The sequence below is a fragment of the Seriola dumerili genome, unplaced genomic scaffold (genome assembly GCF_002260705.1).
Source record: "Seriola dumerili isolate Sdu_G_001 unplaced genomic scaffold, Sdu_1.0 BDQW01000191.1, whole genome shotgun sequence".
NCBI lineage: Eukaryota > Metazoa > Chordata > Actinopteri > Carangiformes > Carangidae > Seriola > Seriola dumerili.
This window is the reverse complement of record NW_019174446.1, coordinates 4,594,618-4,613,156: the sequence shown is the minus strand read 5'-3', so window position 1 is coordinate 4,613,156 and position 18,539 is coordinate 4,594,618.

The window sequence follows — 18,539 nt, the reverse complement described above, 5'->3', positions numbered from 1 at the left end:
TAAAGCCCTCTTTAATTAACCCATACATTTGATTTAATGCCTTTACTTTCGTCTTTTCTGGACTTTTTTTTTTCTGGGTTTTGACATACTGAAGTTACACACTGGAAAGATTAGAAACCAAAATCTATGTTTTATGTTGAATGACTTTAAATGTTTAGATACAAATCAGTCTAAGCTCACTTTAGGCATCAAAGGAGCAAACACGTGTTGTGGAAAAGAAGGGTATTTTTTTTTCCTTTCCGATGCCACTTTAAGGAGGAATGTTAAATGGCTCTCAGTGGATTGAACACATTCTCGCAGCTACTTAAAAAAAAAAAAAAAAAAAAAAGACGAAGCATCCTTGTTTTGCTCCTCGCATTATCAGTGCTGCAATACAGTAGATGATCATGAAAGGGAGCTGATAGTTTTGACTGCAGGCCATTGAGACTCACTCTAGATAGAGGGCAGTGCCACCGCGGCTCTCATTATGACCCCAACCCCCCTTCCCCACTCCCTTCCCTTTGCCCCTCTTGGTAATCGCCACCAGAAGGGTGCAGGAATTTCTCCGCACATGCTGGTGGTTTCTGGCTCGTTTCAACCTCTGCTTCCCATTGACTGGCGGAGGAATTTAAATTTTCATACACAGCGAGGAGAAATTGCTCTCGCAAAGTTGTTCCTGTCTCAGAATGCCTGGCTCGCTTTGAAATATCCACTCTAAAGACTTTGAAAGCGAGTGATAAAATGTTATCAGGAGAGCAGCAAAAAAAAAAAAAAAAAAAAAAAAAAAAAAAAAGAGAGAGCTATTCTTTTATAGGTCTCAAACTCTCTTTCTCGCTCTCTCTCTCTGAAGTGGCAGCAGCCAGTTTTAGCTCTGTCTATCTGTGATCCACATAGCTGACTAATGGTGTCGTGCAGCATGTGGTCTCGGGGGCTTCAGGCCAGGTGTTGGTGTTAATGCTGGAGCCCTCACAACACCTGTTAGGGGCAACTTCAGCATCCATACAGTCATCTGCTGCGGTTGCCCTGCTTAACCAGCCTGACTTACTCTCAACTGAGAAACGTAGTGGTCTGTTTTCTAAATGATTACAAAGGAAACATTTTTATCAAATCTGGTAATAAGGCATTGACATTCTATCATAATCACCATCATACGGTTTAACTTTCTCTGGAAACGAGCAGATAATTTCATTCCTGTTAGCGTTTGTTGTCTCTGAAAGAAATCAAGACATATTAGTCTCGGAGGTATTACTATACTGGATAACAATGTTTCCTCCTTGACAGAAGACCATGCACTCATCCTTTGGACACTTGAGTCCTCACACCCACATAAAAGTTGATCATTTGTCTTCAAAAATGACCCATATGAGCGTTTTCTGATATGGCACCTCATTGGTCGTTAGTTAAGGTTTGGTTACATTTAAACTGCTAAGTTAAGTATGACGTTTAATTAGTCTCAAAAGTCAAAGACCTAAGAGCCGTGGGCATACGAAAACACATCAGTAACTAGCTTCAGCTAACATTGTTCGCTACATTGACGGTTTGGGACAAAGAAATAGAAACTGCACAGACAGTCCAGCGCTCAAATTTACGCGAAGAAGGCCAGGGCGAGAATTTGCCTTTCTGCATTCTGTCTGAAACAAAACCACGCTGCTTCAACCCTTTGCTTCTGTAAGTGGACAGCCATTTGCATGGCCACAAAAGGTCACTTGTCAGGAAAATATACCCGATGTCATTTTAAGCATTTGAACAAGAAACCGATGCCGTTTTGTAATGAAGGCAGTTTCGCTTCTCTCTGCTGTATTTTCTGAAGTGGCCTTTAGCAAGTGTCACGGTCACAGGTTGTCATTTGTCCTATTGATTGGTTGCCGAATGTCAAGTAGGCAGGTCTTACCCAGCATGAGAGCGTCAGAGGGCAAACATCTTTTTGGCACGCTGCAAATATTACAGGAAATCATTATGTGAGACCATGAGTGATAACCCTTGTCCCAAAAGTTTTTTTGTTTTGTTTTGTTTTTAGTTTCTACTGGGGTTTACAATGTTAATCTAAATGAACTGAAACCAACAGCAAGCGGTGAGATGTCAGTGTTTGGTTTGAGACGCAAGAGGATGCTGGGTCCTGCTCCAACCGCAGAGCTCGGTGTGAGTCAACACCGCAGGTTTGAATCCTTTCTCTGACGATCAAAGCCAGCAGCGATACCTGTGCCATCACACAAGACACATTGTCCAAGTCGTCCACCTTAACACTTCCTCTTGTTTTGAAGGTGCCCTCATTGGGAAAGATGCTATTAAAAAAAAGAGCTAGCGGTGGAAAAAAAAATTTGTACTGTAGACATCATCAGAATATTACAGAGTTTGGGCTTAAACCGGGACACCATTATACTTTACTTCACAGACCATGAGAGGGGGGAGAGTCAAGAGTGACAGTGAGTTTCCCTGCTGGAAAAAAAACACATTAAATCATATCTGTTCCTTGACAACTTGCCCTTTTGTCTCTTCTCTCAGGTGCCATTATGTAACCCTCGGCAACCACCACACACAGCTTTACAAGATGTTATGACCTCTTAAACAGTGGCACTTTAAAGTATTCCTCTCCTGCTTAGTGGCCCGCAGAGGCCAAGTTCTTGCCAGGGATTATCAAAGTTAACAGAATTTTAATGGGTCCAGGGAGACTGGTAAAGACCCTACCAGGGCCAGGTAGTGCCGTTCTCCTGCTACCCCTCTCAGTCCCAAATGCAGTCAGGCTGCACATCCGAGCACCAGCTAAATAATAAACAGATGGCCACAACCAAATATAGCTGGCCCCAGTTCAAACTACAAAGGGACCCCGAAATGAAATGATAGGGTATTAAAGGGGAGATACAATTTGCAGGTCAAAATGTAATGGTAACCCTTCCTTGTGCAAATTGAAAATTAACCTTTGGTGGTACTGAATTATTCACAGCTGATGTTGTACATGCATGGGAAGCTTTTTTGGCCATTGCAGAATAAGCTGTAGGGGGAAAAGGGGGAAATCAATGGTGACGAAGTCAGCTCATATTTATGACTCTGGGGTTTTTCTCTCATTTGTCTAACCTCTTCAGGACCCACTGCAAGCCAAGAAAATCAGGAGCACAATGCATGGTGCCTTTGAGTTCTACGGCTTTTGTTTCCAACACACCATTTTTAAAAAAAAAAAAAAAAAAATCTGTTTCATGCCCCGGAGATCATGATTCAAGCTTTTTTACGTGCGACTGTAAGGTATGAGAGCGGCGTTTCCAGATGATTTTGTTTGCGCAACAAAATACCACTCATGTTTCATAGAATTATGAAATCCAAAAACAAATGAGTCAAGGTCCAGTGTATTTTTCCCCCCCTGGATTAATGCATTTATACAAATAGGCTGGCCTCTTTTCACTGTTCCTGGGGCATTAATCCATGCCCTAAACCCCCTTTGCAAGAAAAGGCTTATGATGCTAACCTTGTCATATTCAGCAGCTGTCAGCGAAATGGCCACTGTACCGGGCCAAGCTGGTAAAGTGGCCTATTCATTATACTAATCTCATTAGTTAAGATCTGTTAAGTAGAGACTGGTTTTAATGCATGCTTTTCCCTTTTAATTATTGACCATAAATACATTGGAGTGCATTAGGGTCCTAGGGCGAAATGCAGACGGGCTCCTAATAGATTAGGAGACAAGCACGTTATCTAAATGTACATATCTAACTAATCATGCATCAGCCATGGACATGTGAGCATTGTGACATCAATTGCAGTTTGACATTTGACCCCAGCTGTGGCCTCTCGGAGGTCCAGGCACATAAAGGTCTAACGCTGTCCGAAGGAAAAACTGACGTCATGACTGTAGCCAAGCTCCAGAGCGTAGCACCCCCACTTTTCTTTCCCATAATGATTAAGACTGAACTGTTATTTCTGAATGCTAACAGATTATTTCTAAATTGCTCCACGCTTAATCATGTTACAGATTAAATCATTTGGGGATTAGCTTTGAATACATGAATAAGCACTGCACTGTGCTGTATGTCAGCCGGCGCGCTGGTGATCTCATGTTGAGGTGATCCAGGAGAGAACAGGAGGGGAAAAGAAACAGGAGGTTCATCTCCATTCACTCTCCTCTCTGCTGCTTCTCTTCTTTTTGTCACTTTTGCTTTCCATCTGTCTTACACAAGCACCTTCTTTTTTTTTCTCTCCTTCTGCAACACACACACACACACACACATACACACACACACACACACACACACACACACACACACACACACACACAGACAGTCAGTGATGAGGGGAAGAGTGCACTGTTAGCCACACAGAGGGGCTTTTTTTTTAGAGCTGTGAGAGGCTATTGTGTAAAACAAGAGCGAGGGCACGCTCCTTAGAAGTATCATCCCAGCTAAGGATCATCCTAGCCTATCCTGTGTGTTGTTCATACTGTGTTCTCCACCTGTAAGCACATGGAGGTATATTCAATATCCTTTACCCTGAATGTTTAAGGTCCTATCATTTATTATTATTTTTTTTTTTTTTTATTGATTTGGTTTAAAATCTCCTGTCAGTCAAGATAAGCCTCATGCATCTCATTATGATTCTTAGTTCTTTCAAAGTGCTATTCATTTCAGATAAGGTCTTTGCAATAGTGGATCCTGATTGGCCAAAACAGCCTGCTTTCAAATTAAAGGTAATTAAATAAAACCTGCTGAGTGCAGGTTTCTCAGTTCAAACGCTGTATACCGTCCTAATTTTATAGTGATGGGAGCCAATCATAATCACATCCAGCTGGGAAGCGTTCACTGGGAGATAATATGAAAAAAGAGGAGGAGGGGGAAAAAAGGCTTTTTAATACAATTGGCTCAAATTCAGCCACTCAAGCAAAACTGAACTCAAAATCATCATTTAGATATCGTGAGCTAAATTCTCTCAGTGGCCATTTGATTAGTTACATCTCTACAATCTAGTGTGGGTCAATAATAGCAGCTCTACCATAAATGATACCTTTATGAAATCTGTATTTGACACTGTGAGAAATGTGTGAGTTCAAATGGATATTTGGAAGGTCAGGTCAGAGTTGAAGGCGTGTTGTACTGAGAGATGTTTCTTTTTTTTTTGTTATCCCTATTTACACACATGAGAGAGGCAGAATATTAGAAACACCTGAATAGAATGCCGCCACTAACTATGAACTCAGTGCTAAAAGACATATATGATACCAAAAAAAAAACTGTTTTATTATTATACATGTAAAAGTAGACCTTGTGGCAGAACAGTTGTATTGGATTGCATTAGACTGTATAAGTGTAACTAATGAAGTGCACACTGAGTATAAATACATGTTCAAAAGAGTCTAAAAATAGACTTAATGATATATTATAATAATCTGTAATAATATTTATAATCCATTTTATGAAAAAAGCACATAAATATAATACAATTTAATTTCTGTAGAGGGGCTTTTAAGCATCATCTTTATCCTTTACCCAGTTATTTCAGGTGGGCAGTTGCAGTACAGTAAATCTTCAGGACATAAATATGATAAAGGTGAAGGCAAATGCGTTTTAAATCACACACCGTGCTGTGCAGCTGATGAATCAGAGAGGAAGGAGCTGTCCTGAAACTATAACCGAATCTGTCCATACTGGTAGTTTGTCACTGCAGCATGAGGCTACAGAGCAGCTGTTGAACTCCACAGGACAATCACCCCCCTCACTCCACATCCAGTGAGAGACACACAGAATAAGGACTATTGTCTTGTCCAGCACATATCCGTAACAGCATACAGTGTGTTTGTGTGTGAAATAAGAGCCTCAGTGTTACTTAGCCTTAATGACTGGCTACAGCAAAGTCACCAGTCGCAGTGCAGTTAAAGCACATGTGTGATATGTGTGTCCGTGCTCTCGGTTCTGTACACTAACATTCAGTCTTAGTCTGTGGTGTATTTGCGTCATTGTTTGCAACAAAACTGCCATTTAAAAATCATACAAATTTGATTTGCATTATTTTTCCCCATGAGGCAAACAAGGCTGTCATGCCTCTGTGGCCTTTTTGGCAGTAGCACACTTTCAGCATGTGTACGTTTAATAATCTGCTAAAGGGATTATGAGTTTTTCGACATCACTGTACAATGAGATCTCTGCTTGAAATTACATATGCAAAAATACAGTAATTACTGTTCTCTTTTCTGATGCTAAACACAGGTGGTGCATTAACATCCTTTCCTTTTAATCCATTTAATTACTGTATGTATGACAACGTGTGTTTATGAGTGTACATAACTCCCTTCCAACCCCTGCGTCATCATTATCCGGCCGCTTCCATTCATTATGGTCTAATTCAACCGAGGCAGTTATTGCTTGGCTAACATGTATGGATGGACGTCTCGAGAGCGGCAGGTCATAACAGTCATATTGTATCGGCCATATTAGCGAGTCAATAAGAGCCCGGGGCAGGTTGATTTAATTACACTAGTAGCCTGATTACCCTGCTTTGCCTGGAGTAAATACGGACTATATGTCATAATCATAACAATGGTGCAAATGATGAACAGGTCACAGGAATATCCCTTTGTGGTTTGTCATTGCTAATCATTCTGGTAAATGAATGTGTGGTGATGTGTGTTCATGTTGTGCCTGCGGTGTTGATTTTTTTGTTTTGACAAACTGTAAAGAGAAAATGACAAATGACTGCAGTGTGTTCTGAGTATTGGAGCGGAGAGAAAACCACCTTTAACCAATTTCAGCTTCCTTTACTCTTCAGAAATGAATAGAAAAATCTGTGATGTTTTGTGACACATGACAGTAAACACAGGCATGCTTAAATGGCACCCTGGAGCTCCTATATTCATATCTCCTGAAAGCATGCTGGGAACAAAACTGACATGATTTGCTCTGTTATGCTCACAGACTTAATGAACTATCCCAATCAAAGCAAACTTGACATTTAGTCATTTTCTTAAAATAAGCGAATAAATAAATGAATAAGGTCAGTGTTTGCGTTGTCTTTGTTTTAAATTAAGGATTACACCCCAAACCGAGCACCTAAACACAACACAAAATAATTAATTTGGAAATGTTATTTAGACATAATTTACATATAAATGTGTTTGTATTAAAATAAAGCATTAATACAAATAACCATAGTGATAAATGACCCCCTCAAGACTGCAATTTACAATTAAAATGTTAAATGTGCTGATTATATTCAAGAACAATTTCTTCTTGACCTTTCTTCATCCAGAGAGTGTTTGGGCTTCAATTGAAATTTCACCCTTTCAGTTGCCACTAATATTATCATGGTTTACTTTTCATCACATGTTACTACATTACAAGACCGCTGGCTTACACGGTGCTCCGCCGTGCTGGTGATAATGCAATATAAGGAACAGGACAACTGATTCGTCAGACAGGAAAATGACAAATGTCCTTTGCTTGACTATATTTCGTTTATGCTACTTTATACTTTGACTCCACTACATTTAGAGAGAATAATATATATATTTAGTCCACTATATACACTACTATACTGCTACTTAGTGTTACTTTCAATTTACACACAAACCATTTAGAAAAATTATTATATCATTCTGCATTATTATAGATTAAAGAATAAAGTCAATTACTGTGACTGCTGATCAGACCTGCTCAGGTTGGAGTTGTGCCAAGGTGCATGGTCAGGCACATGAGGTCATCATTTATTAATAACATAATGATAATTCATTGTAAATATGTATATTATCTTCCACTACACAATAATTAGTTGAGTGCACAAATAATTATCATGTCTGCACACAAGTTAAAAAAAAAAATATTTCAGCACCTTCAGGGCTCCATAACTTCACACTCTGAAATGAAACATTCTGCTGATAAAACCTCTACACTTTTAACCAAGAGGAATTTTGAATGCAGGTATTTGACTTGTAACAGGGTATTTTTACATTATGGTATTGGCACTTTTACTTCAGAGAAGGATCTGAGTACTTCTTCCACCACTGATTGTAATTGATAATTTCCACTTGGGGATCATTAAAGTTTTTCTGATTCGGAGCATAAAATAATGAAAACAATGTGCAAAAATTAAGGGATAACTGCAAAATGCATGATATGATAACTTCTCTGATGTCTGTCTAGAAATAATGTATTTATAATGTGCAAAAGCAGGTGTTATAATCACATAAGGTGTGACAAGTGATTAAATGTTCCTCCCAGCAATTCCTCTTTATTCTGCAAACATGCAGCAAATCTGATATGTAGGAATTTAAACAAATAAAAGCCCTGATCATAGTATTTCCAGTTATAAAATAACCTTTACATATTCCATAATAAATGTGGCTCCAACTTAAATTCCCTGGGTTACATGTGTAGGTGGATATGGGCCATAATCATCCCATTGTTGCTTACAGAGGCAGATGTGTCAAGCCTTTTCCACACGGTGGCAGCAGAGTAATAGACGTGTGCATTTGCATGTGTTCACATACACTCTGTGTGTCCCTGTAGGGTGTGTGCGTTTGGATGCGCACGCACACATGTGCATGCCATCACATGTTTGACAGCGCTGATCTGACCCATGCTAATGAAAGCTGCCGACGTAGCTGACACAGACTGACACCAGGACAAGAAAAAGACCCTCTTCTCTCCAACGCCTCCATTTCTGGGCCTTTAAATAGCCCCACGTCGCCCGCTGCATGTTTATTAGTCATGTATCAGACCAGCTGCTGATGGACACGGATGCTCATTACCAGTTAGTGTTGCTTCAAAAGAGACCAATCTGTTGCTCTGTGAGGCTCGTCACTCAGGAGCGAACCTGATCGAGGCATAAGCTGAACTTGAATGGGAAATGTTGCACATTATATTTGACTGAATGAAAAGGCAGCTTTCACTGAAAGGAAAACGTTCCTGATCACATCAGTGTGCATGCAGCATAATAGGTCAATTGTGCTAACAGTGCAGAACGTTCCCATGAGAGTTTTTACTAATAATATTGCCCCTGTCCTTTCTTTTACCTTCGTCTCCAGGTATTTTCTCAGCAGGTCAAGTTACCTTACATCTGCATAAGTACCACACATCCCTTTTTTTTTCTTTATTGAGATATCTGATATTTTGGCAATTGCGCAATGTGACATACACAGGCCTGTGAGGCAGACGTGGTCCCTCTCCTTACCTTCCATGCATGACATCACCACGTCTGCTTTTAATTAAAAGACACAAAACGGCAGCACGGGAAATATGAGTAAAATATTTGAATTTCAATCACTATCACATTTCCCTTATTTCACACACACTGCATCCGTGGAATGTGACATATTGCTGCGTATCCACCGGCGGGATCAGCCCACTGAGCATGAGGGCAGGAAGCAGAGCAGAAAGGAGCAGGGGCTGTACAGTTCATTCACAGACTGAAGAAACGCAGAGCAGTCCGTCTGTAGTAGCAGGTGCTTTTTATATAAGAGGCCCTCGGCGTGCAGTGACGGTGATGTTTTCACTTGATGCCGCTAGGAGCCTCCACAGTGTTGGAACCAGCCAGAGCAGACGAGCGTGATGAGTGGAGGACAGATGAAAATGAAAATAGTTAACCCATGAAAAATAAGGTTTTCTTTTATCAACAAATGCTTGGTAAATGTGACAGGTAATAATGACCGTGCTCTCCAGCAGATGGTGCAAGGCTCCATAACTGATAATCACTGTTCCCTCCCTTTCAAGTCTGGTTTTAGGCAGCTTTTATTTATGCTATTTTTGAAGTTAACTATATAAAATCATTTTTTAATCTCCACCTTGAAAAAAAAACCATGCAATATATTTACAATACTCTATACTCAATACTAATTAAGGACTGATAATGGAAATCTGCAGTAATTATAGTTATTTTCACTGTAAACCGAAGGTATTTTTGTGATACTTCTCCATGCTCTATTGTGCATGCTCTTGAATGTGATGTATTACATAGTGTGCATTACATTGTAAGGTCATTTAAAAGGAAACAGTTTAGCATTAAGTAAGTTCTACAAAGTGTGTAAATAAATGGATGTTTTACGTTATCATATCTATTTACCTATAATACCATATTACCTATATTACCATAATTTTGATTTCACCTGTTTTTATCATGCACAACATACCTTACAATATGGAGTATAAGTAATGGTGCAATACATCAGTAACCCAGCAGATGGCAGCAGCTGCACATGAACCAGCTTCACTATTTGATCATATTCAAGAATGAAAAAAAAATGCACTGCAGATACCTGCAGCCAGTCACTGATACCTCCTCTATAATGGACCAGGGTGTGATATCTCAACCAGCATTTCAAACATCCTGACTGACTATTTGACTTGAGCTCTGTCAGTGATTTGTAAAGTGACAGCTCCTTTACATTTTTAATTTGCCAGAATACTCAGCTTTTATAAGACTGTGATGGCAGGGGAACTGATGTGTGTGAAAGGGTAAGAGTTAGCATTTTAGGTTAGCTTAGGTTAGCATTTTACATTTTTAATCTAAACTATAGATTGTGAAACATTCATTATACTGAAATAATCGTATCCTAAGATTTTCAAATTGTGATGAAGTGTGTAACCCTGTAAGTGACATAAACCAGTGTAAAGATTTTTCCAGATTCACACCAGATAAAAAGTCATGAAGCGAACAGCTCACTTTTGCATGCACCAGTATCTTTAAAGCTCCAGTAGGTGAAAAATACCCAGAGAAAAAGTGAAGTTGCTTCCCAACGTGAAATTGAAGCAAAGAGCTGCCCAGGAGAACAACATTTGTTAGCAAATAGATGGATGTACTAAATGTCTTTGTTATGTAATTGTGTGTGTGTGTGTGTGTGTGTGTGTGCATGCATGTGAAGGACAGTCATGGTTGACTGGTTTTAAGGAGATTTGAATGATGTGATGGAGAAAAGCACATATTACTACTGACACCTGAGTGCAGCCACCACAATTTAAGAAAAAAATATTCCAATATTCCTGTTATGTCTATTAATACAAGCCAATACTACCCTTCATTCTCTGATTAATCCTCATGTACTTTCAACCAGCTTGGTCACTATTTTTGCCCAATCAAAGTTTGTATACATCTATAAAATATGACTGTGCATTCTGACATTCTGGATATTCTGAGTGTCAAATGTCCTGATCAGTCAGTCAGTTGTGACCGTCACCATGGGCAAAGTGAAACCAGCTCACAGTTGACTTATTTACCGGAGACTTATAAAATGTTTGTTACTCAGAGACAGAAAATGTTCAAACAAAATGTGAAAGAAATGTTGCAATGTGTTTCCAGGAGATTTTCCCTGTTGCCTGGAAGGGTTGTACCCTTCCAGGCAGCAGAATCTGAAATACTTTATGAGTTCAAGAGCCATCAACATCATGATTAAATCAAACATGTTTTTTTCTGTTGGGGCTAGTCTTCCCATAAACTCAAATTAGAACAGGAGTCAATTTAAACTGGGTTTCTGTTGAGAGAAAAAGGGAATAAAAGGAACATCTATAAACTTATTGATGGGAGTTTTGTACTCTAATTCCTTCTGTGAACTGACGGAGAGCTTTGCTTTACTGACACGTAAACTGGTCTGTGTAAATATTTGCAAAATTGCTTTCTGCTCTACCTTCAACATATACAAAGAAATCCACAGATTGCTCTGAAATATGTGTGAAAACCACAGCTGCAATCTGAAGACACAATTCCTGTTAGAACAGCTGTACCAATGATCAATTCCAGTAGCAATGAACTACTCCATCTTTAATTGTGTGCTTCTTGGAGATAGTTGTTTGTGTGTGTGTGTGTGTGTGTGTGTGTGTGTGTGTGTGTGTGTGTGTGTGCATCAAGTGTGACTCAAAATTAAGGATGCAGCTGCAAGACGTTAAATCCTCTCTCCTCAATCTTTCACGTCACACGATTATCACATGAGCAATATTGATTTATGAAGACTGTGACTGTAAAATAATGTGCGGAGGAAGGTAGAACTGATTGTTGGTCAATATTACACTGTACTATAGAGATGTAAGGCGCAACAATGGATGTTACAGCTGAGTAAATAGTTTACCCAGACAAAAAAAAAGAAGGAATTTCAAAGTGATGTGGTCATTCCCGGTTTGCCTCCACTGGCGGGTCAAGGAGGAACTCCGTGTTTAACATGAGACTTCGAGAGATGCATCCCTCTGAAACCACATCGTGAAACCATAACTGAGGTATAATAACCTATTTGCTCTGTGAGTTTCGTAACCGTCTGGGTGCTTTTAAAAAAAAAAAAAAAGCCACCATGGCAGTCAGTCTGCGCTCTGTACCTAATGTGAAGCTAGGACACAGACCTGGTGCATGTGGTGATATGTAAATACTTTCGGGGCTAATTTTCCACCTTAAAGATCTCGGAGCTCCATAAAGCACACGATGGGACACACACACACACACACACACACACGCACACAGACATGCAGACAAACACACAGACACAGTACTAATGTGTTCCGACGGGTGACCGACCAAGAGCCCGACCGATGCAAAAGTGGGAAATCTCATTCATCTGGAGATCTCCTCACTCATGGCCTGGCATGGCTTTCTGGGAAGTGCGGGAAGCCGAGGCATTGAGTCACTCTAGACGATGGGTCAGGGTGGTTTCAGACGGTTGGAAGAGAATTATGTCAAAGGGGCCAGTATGGAGTGTGTATTCTCAGCTGGGGTAGCAGGGATTCCCTCTGACAAGACCTACACTTTATTTCCTTACAAAGGGAAGGGGGGGGTGGGTGATGTGGGGGTGGGTGTGTGAGGTGATGATGTGTGAAATTATATTGTCCAGATGTATTTACACATACAGGCACGATTTAAAGAGAAGAGAGAGCTATTATATTTGGCAACAAACCCGTTGAGTGTGCAGCACACGTATAGCTTTCCTCGTTCATACATGTGTTTGTGCACATGTGTGCCTTTTCTCGGCATGCTTCTTGGCAGCGCGGTAGCTCCTGATATCCTTTTACTGGAGCATGATTATGGGCCCAGACGGTTTCCCAGAAGCCATAGCAGTTGCGTAGATAGTGGCAAGGTTGTGACACATGGGAGCTGCTGAGTAACACTGCCTCCTGCTGCCAGGGCTGACAAGCTAACAAACCATGAAGGCATGTGAGCTTTCACAATCTCATATCTTTCACCGGGGGGATGTGTGTCATAATCCCAAAACTCATCATGCATGTATAGAGTAAGGCATTATTGCACCATATGCTCTAGTAAATATGATCCCATACGCAAGATGGCGTTTGATCCACCATTAACATGAGTGCAGAAAAAACACGGACGTGCTTTCTCTAAATAAACTGTGAATACTTTGGATAAATTAAACAAGCATCACACTGTACAAGTAATGATCTTTATGTACACACACATGACTTCAACTGCAGCCATGCCCTGTTAGAAAACACCACAGTATGCATAGAGTTACCTGCACTCGACCGAACAACTTATAGACTTGCCCAGTCAAGGCTAATCCTGGATATACTCCTTTGCTTGCAAAGGACTGGAGGATAGTATCCTGTTTATTGTTAGGATGCACAGACATGTGCACTGCCGGTCACCACAGCTCTCCCTTGAATGTTTTATTAATTACACAACATCTAGCCACAGGACAGTCGGCACATCAGGCTCTTGATGTTCAGACAATGGTCAGGGTTTTATATGTCGGAAACTAATTGGAGATCATGAATCACCACATTCTGAGTCACTCTGCAAATAGACATGACAATGTTTTAACTGAAAATGCTGATTTTTACTGCGGGGAGCAAATATGACTGTAACATTGGCTGCCACAAGTAAAAAAGGACTGAAAAATGAATCCCAGACCCCAACAGTCATTGAATACGAAATAGTAATTTGTAAATTGAGACTATTACTTACTGAAATGGTGCTTTTATAATAAACCATGCAAGTTATCAGCAGGAGCAGCAGCCAGTTTTCCTACTTGAGTATGTTTCCTGGAGAGGGATCCCTCATTACACGATTATACTATTTGGTTTCAGCACAGAGGGTCCAAACTGCAGCATCAGGGTATTCCTCCTGATTGGGATCACTGTCTGAGGTCAGGAACACCGCTGTAGGATTCAAGTGAAAAACACACCACTAGATCAGGTTTCCAGGGACTGGGGAGACGCTTAAGGCTGCAGGGTGGAAGGGAAAGACTTCACATGGATCCACAGCAGGGCAGCACGTTCTCTCCCTGCGGAGCAGCACTTTATTATGTCTGGGTTCAACTCAACAGTGTTTAAATGGTGCAAAATGGACTGAGAGAGGAGGAAAACTGTTTCTCCTCCTGAGCCGATGTGTGCATGAATATGTTAGTTTTGTGGAATTCAGCCACCAGTGAGTCATTCTGACCTGATGAGTTTTTCATCCGGACACACACGCACATTCTCATTTGGCTCATGTGTGTGTGTGTGTGTGTGTGTGCGCGTCTGTGTCGCGCGCATTTAACATGCGTGTGTGGTTGCTGTTAAACCTTGTAACGGCCTCAAAGAGCAGAAAACAGCCTGATGTAAACCTGACATCTATCGGTGGTACCGGCACGCAGGTGAGGTGAGGGATGTGAAGGTCAAGCCTTCGCCTCAGCGGAGTCATCAAACACTCGAACATCACACTATGTTGCTTATTCCTCATGTGATACAGTCTCGTCCCAGCCCTACCAGAGCCAGATGGGGGTGAATCAAAGGAGATGACTGACTAATAGCACAGCGTGAATCACAGCATTTTTAACAAGGGCTTGTTGTATGTGCTTTTGCTGTGTGCACGTGCTGTACAAAGTAAGCATTTTAGCCCATCACATTCAAGATGAGTAGTAATGGTTAGGGTGATGGTTATAAGAGGAAATAAGAGTCGACTGGCAAACAAGATATTAAAGCGAAATAGGGATTCCAGGTTAAACCCAGAGAGCTGAAATGAAACTTCCAGGTTCTTTTCCAGAAGTAATAAAACTTAATTCAAAATCCCATTGACATTGTAATAGTGCAAATAACTACAAATTCAGCCTTGGAACAGGGCTTTACTCAACTGTATGTCATGTGGTGCACTCCAGCAGTTATGATAAGGAGGATACTGTTTCAATCTGATATAGCTCATTCAATATTTTGCAGCCTTTGACAAACACTATTTCCCATTAGTCCTTGACCCTCACCAGTAACCTGACCTCACCTGACTGTGACTGTGACAGAGAGGACTGAACTCTGTATACATGTTTGGAAGCAGAGATTATGGCTATAAAGTTGAAAAAATGACATTAGAAGAGAGTATTAGCAGATATCACGGATATGGATGAAACCAAGTTACGATTATTGAAGTGTCCATGCTGCCACGATCGTAAATTTCATAGGAGATGTAATGTTTTGCAAGTTAACAAATGAGTTATCAATGGTAAAGCACTAAAACATACATTTTATGTTTCAAAAAGACAGAGAAATTAAACACTTAATGAGAGATTTCATTGTTTTACAGAAGCTAGTGAGGCCTAGAGGTGATGTCACCACTTTGGCTTCCTATAAAGCTCATATAGGTAAATTGGTATACAGGTAAATATGTTTGAAAAAAGTGGCATATTTAAACATCCAGCACCAAACCAATCCAATATTTCCCGTCCTTTTAGCTCTGATTTTGGCCTCAACCAACTGCTGAGTAAAATATCTGGCTCTTTAGCTGCTAAGTGCTCCACTGTGTTCACGAGCTAGTCACTAACTTTGTGAGTCTGTCACTTTGTGCTGGGCGGATAACGGACACTGGACTCATCGGAGCTTTTTTTGCCGACAACAGGTGCCCGCTGTGCAACAAGCTGCAAACAAGCTTGATGAGAGCAGGAAGGGTGAAAGAAAAACATTCTCCATAGAGCTGAGGGGAACAAGCAAAGTGTGATGGTTTTTTTATTGGTTTGTCACTGTGAACAACACCTTCATATTACACATGGTCATTTTTTCCATTGTTAATATAAAAATGTTGATTAGCATTGATGTAGAGGCACGTGAGGGCTGGGTAACGTAAGAACAGCAGATAATGTCAGAAAACTAAGCAACCACACATACATATAAATCCTGTTTTTGTTTTCCTGTTTTCAGATTATTATTTACTCATCATTTTAAGGTTAAGGGGAAGGGGACAAGCCAATTTAGTGGAACGGGGCATTTCTTTCACCTATATATCAGAATGCCAACATAAAAACGGTAAACCATCCCACCCATATGCTGACCTTGTAACCTTCCGAGCCCCCAAGTCACACCAGTAAAAAGAGAAAAAATCCCTCCCGACTGGACAGCTGCCACGGTTTCCAAGCAACTCACACAAACAGCAGGAAACAGAAGAGGGGATCCCATCAGTGGGGCTGTGAAAAAGGAAGGCATTGACTACAGACAGGAAGAGGGGAGAAAAAAGAGGAAGAGGACGGGGTTTGGTCCTTCAGTTGACCCCCTCCACATAAATGTCCAGCCAGGGTTATTTTTCTTGACTCCTCAGCCAGAGTGACTGTCGGCAGATCTTAGACCAGAATGTGACTTGTTGCAGCACTGTAAGCCAGGATCAAGCTATTTTTAATCTTTTTATGACATGTCAATACCAACACCAAGGACAGGTCATCGAATCACACTGCAGTGTAAGTGACCTGCTTCAAGCGCTCTCTGGGTCTGTACAAAGGCCCTGTAAATCCGACTACTGCAGCTGCATTGTTAAACTTGAACTATATAGTAGTTAAAAAAAAAAAAAAATGCTAATATGCATCTATTTTTTGCAGTAGTTTCCATTTGAAAAAGAAATAAAGAAAATTAAAGACGACCAAGAAAATCCATGAAAGTGTATTGTGTGGTTTACAGTGGCTTTCCAATAAATCACTTAAATCAAACCAGCAAAACAAGACAAAGCTCAATAAGAGTGCAGGCCTCCACAAGGGCTGAATAACTGAGCCAGTCCGCTGTTACTTTCATAGTCATCATAAAAATGTAGATGACAGAGTAGTTACATTAGGTTGGTCAAAGTTTGGCCTGTTGGCAACACGAGGATAAAGGTCACCAAAATCAATAGGTTTCCTCCTATTGGGAGCAGGAAAGCACACAGCAAATATTGTGTTTTATGAGCATGGGCTCAGGAAATACAGAGTCATTTGAAAATTGAAAGGTTGACTTGATATGGTGCCAGAAAAGGAAAGGTCATGGGGCTCATCAAAATTGACTGTTTTTTTTTGGTTTTTTTTGTGTGTGCACAGTAAATTTCATGCCAATCAGGCCATTAATGATGGAGAATTTATGGACAGACATATAAATGGACAGGTGGACCTCAGTGTGAGTATGAAACATGAAGGAGCGTTATAGGGTTAGGGTTAGGGTTAGGGGAGTTAGGGGAATACAATATATTATACACTGATGGCCACACATACATATGCAGAATGTGGAGTGAAGCTGGCTAAACACGGTATGTTATCCTAACTTTAATTAAAGAAAGATTTTACTGGTTATTGAGAAGTAATTATACTCACTGTTCAACTCATCTGTCTTTGTTCTCTCACTAAATATGTTTTAAAAGTTCAACATTTTGGGAAATAGGGCAGACTGAGGACGGTTTCATCACTTTGCATTTCTCTCAGTTACTCAGAGACTATTTGGACCAGACGAACCAAACCTTTATATATTAAACTTTAAACACACCATTTAAAGATGCTTATATATGAAATAACATTTGTTTGAATGGAAGAATTCAGATGCTGCAACTGATCGCAACCCCGAGGACAGTTGCAACACAGATCAGGGACGGTTACAACATATTAAAAACACATTAAATTGCACTAATCAACTTTTGCCTTTTGTCTTAATAAGCAGAGTATTCTGAAAATACGCAATGTCTTACAGTAATATTATAGTATTATTTTATTTATTTAATAATATTCATGAAAGAACAGTTATTGAGTTTTGTTTTGCATAGAAGATAGGCAAACCTTGAGTCAAAATAGGCTCAATTTATCCATCTTATTGCTTATGATAAGCAGAACAGGAAAACATATTATAAGAGCATGAGAAGCAAACTAAAAAATTCCCAAAATAAGTTGTTTGTATTCTTTTATGCATTAAAATGACCAATTATTGTTGCATCTGTTGTGCTATTGTACAAAATTGGCTGCATACTGTGCCTATTTTAAACTAAAAATGTTGAAAAATACTATTGCTGTTCGTACTGCTGTTACACCTCATGAAAGAATTACTTTAAAACCTCCTAAATTCTGCCCCTGAAACTGCAACTGCCCCTTGTTGAAACCGTGCCCAGTCTCCCCTACACCTGTTTGAATTCTTGAGAAGCTCATTTCCGCTCTCATGTCTTTCTGATGTATGACGCTGGGGTCAGGAGACAGTTAGCTTAGCTTAGCACAAAGACTGGAAACCATAGGAATCAGCTTGCCTGTCTCCGTCCAAAGGTAAAAATATCCATTCAATAACCTAAATGAAAAAAACAGCAGTTGGTGGTTTTATACTGACTACAGTATTTCTTGGCCAGGAGCAGTGACTTCCTGGAGTCTTGTTACAACAAGGTTGAAAGGTTGGATGGCACGAGGCTAGCTGTTTATCATGGCCTCT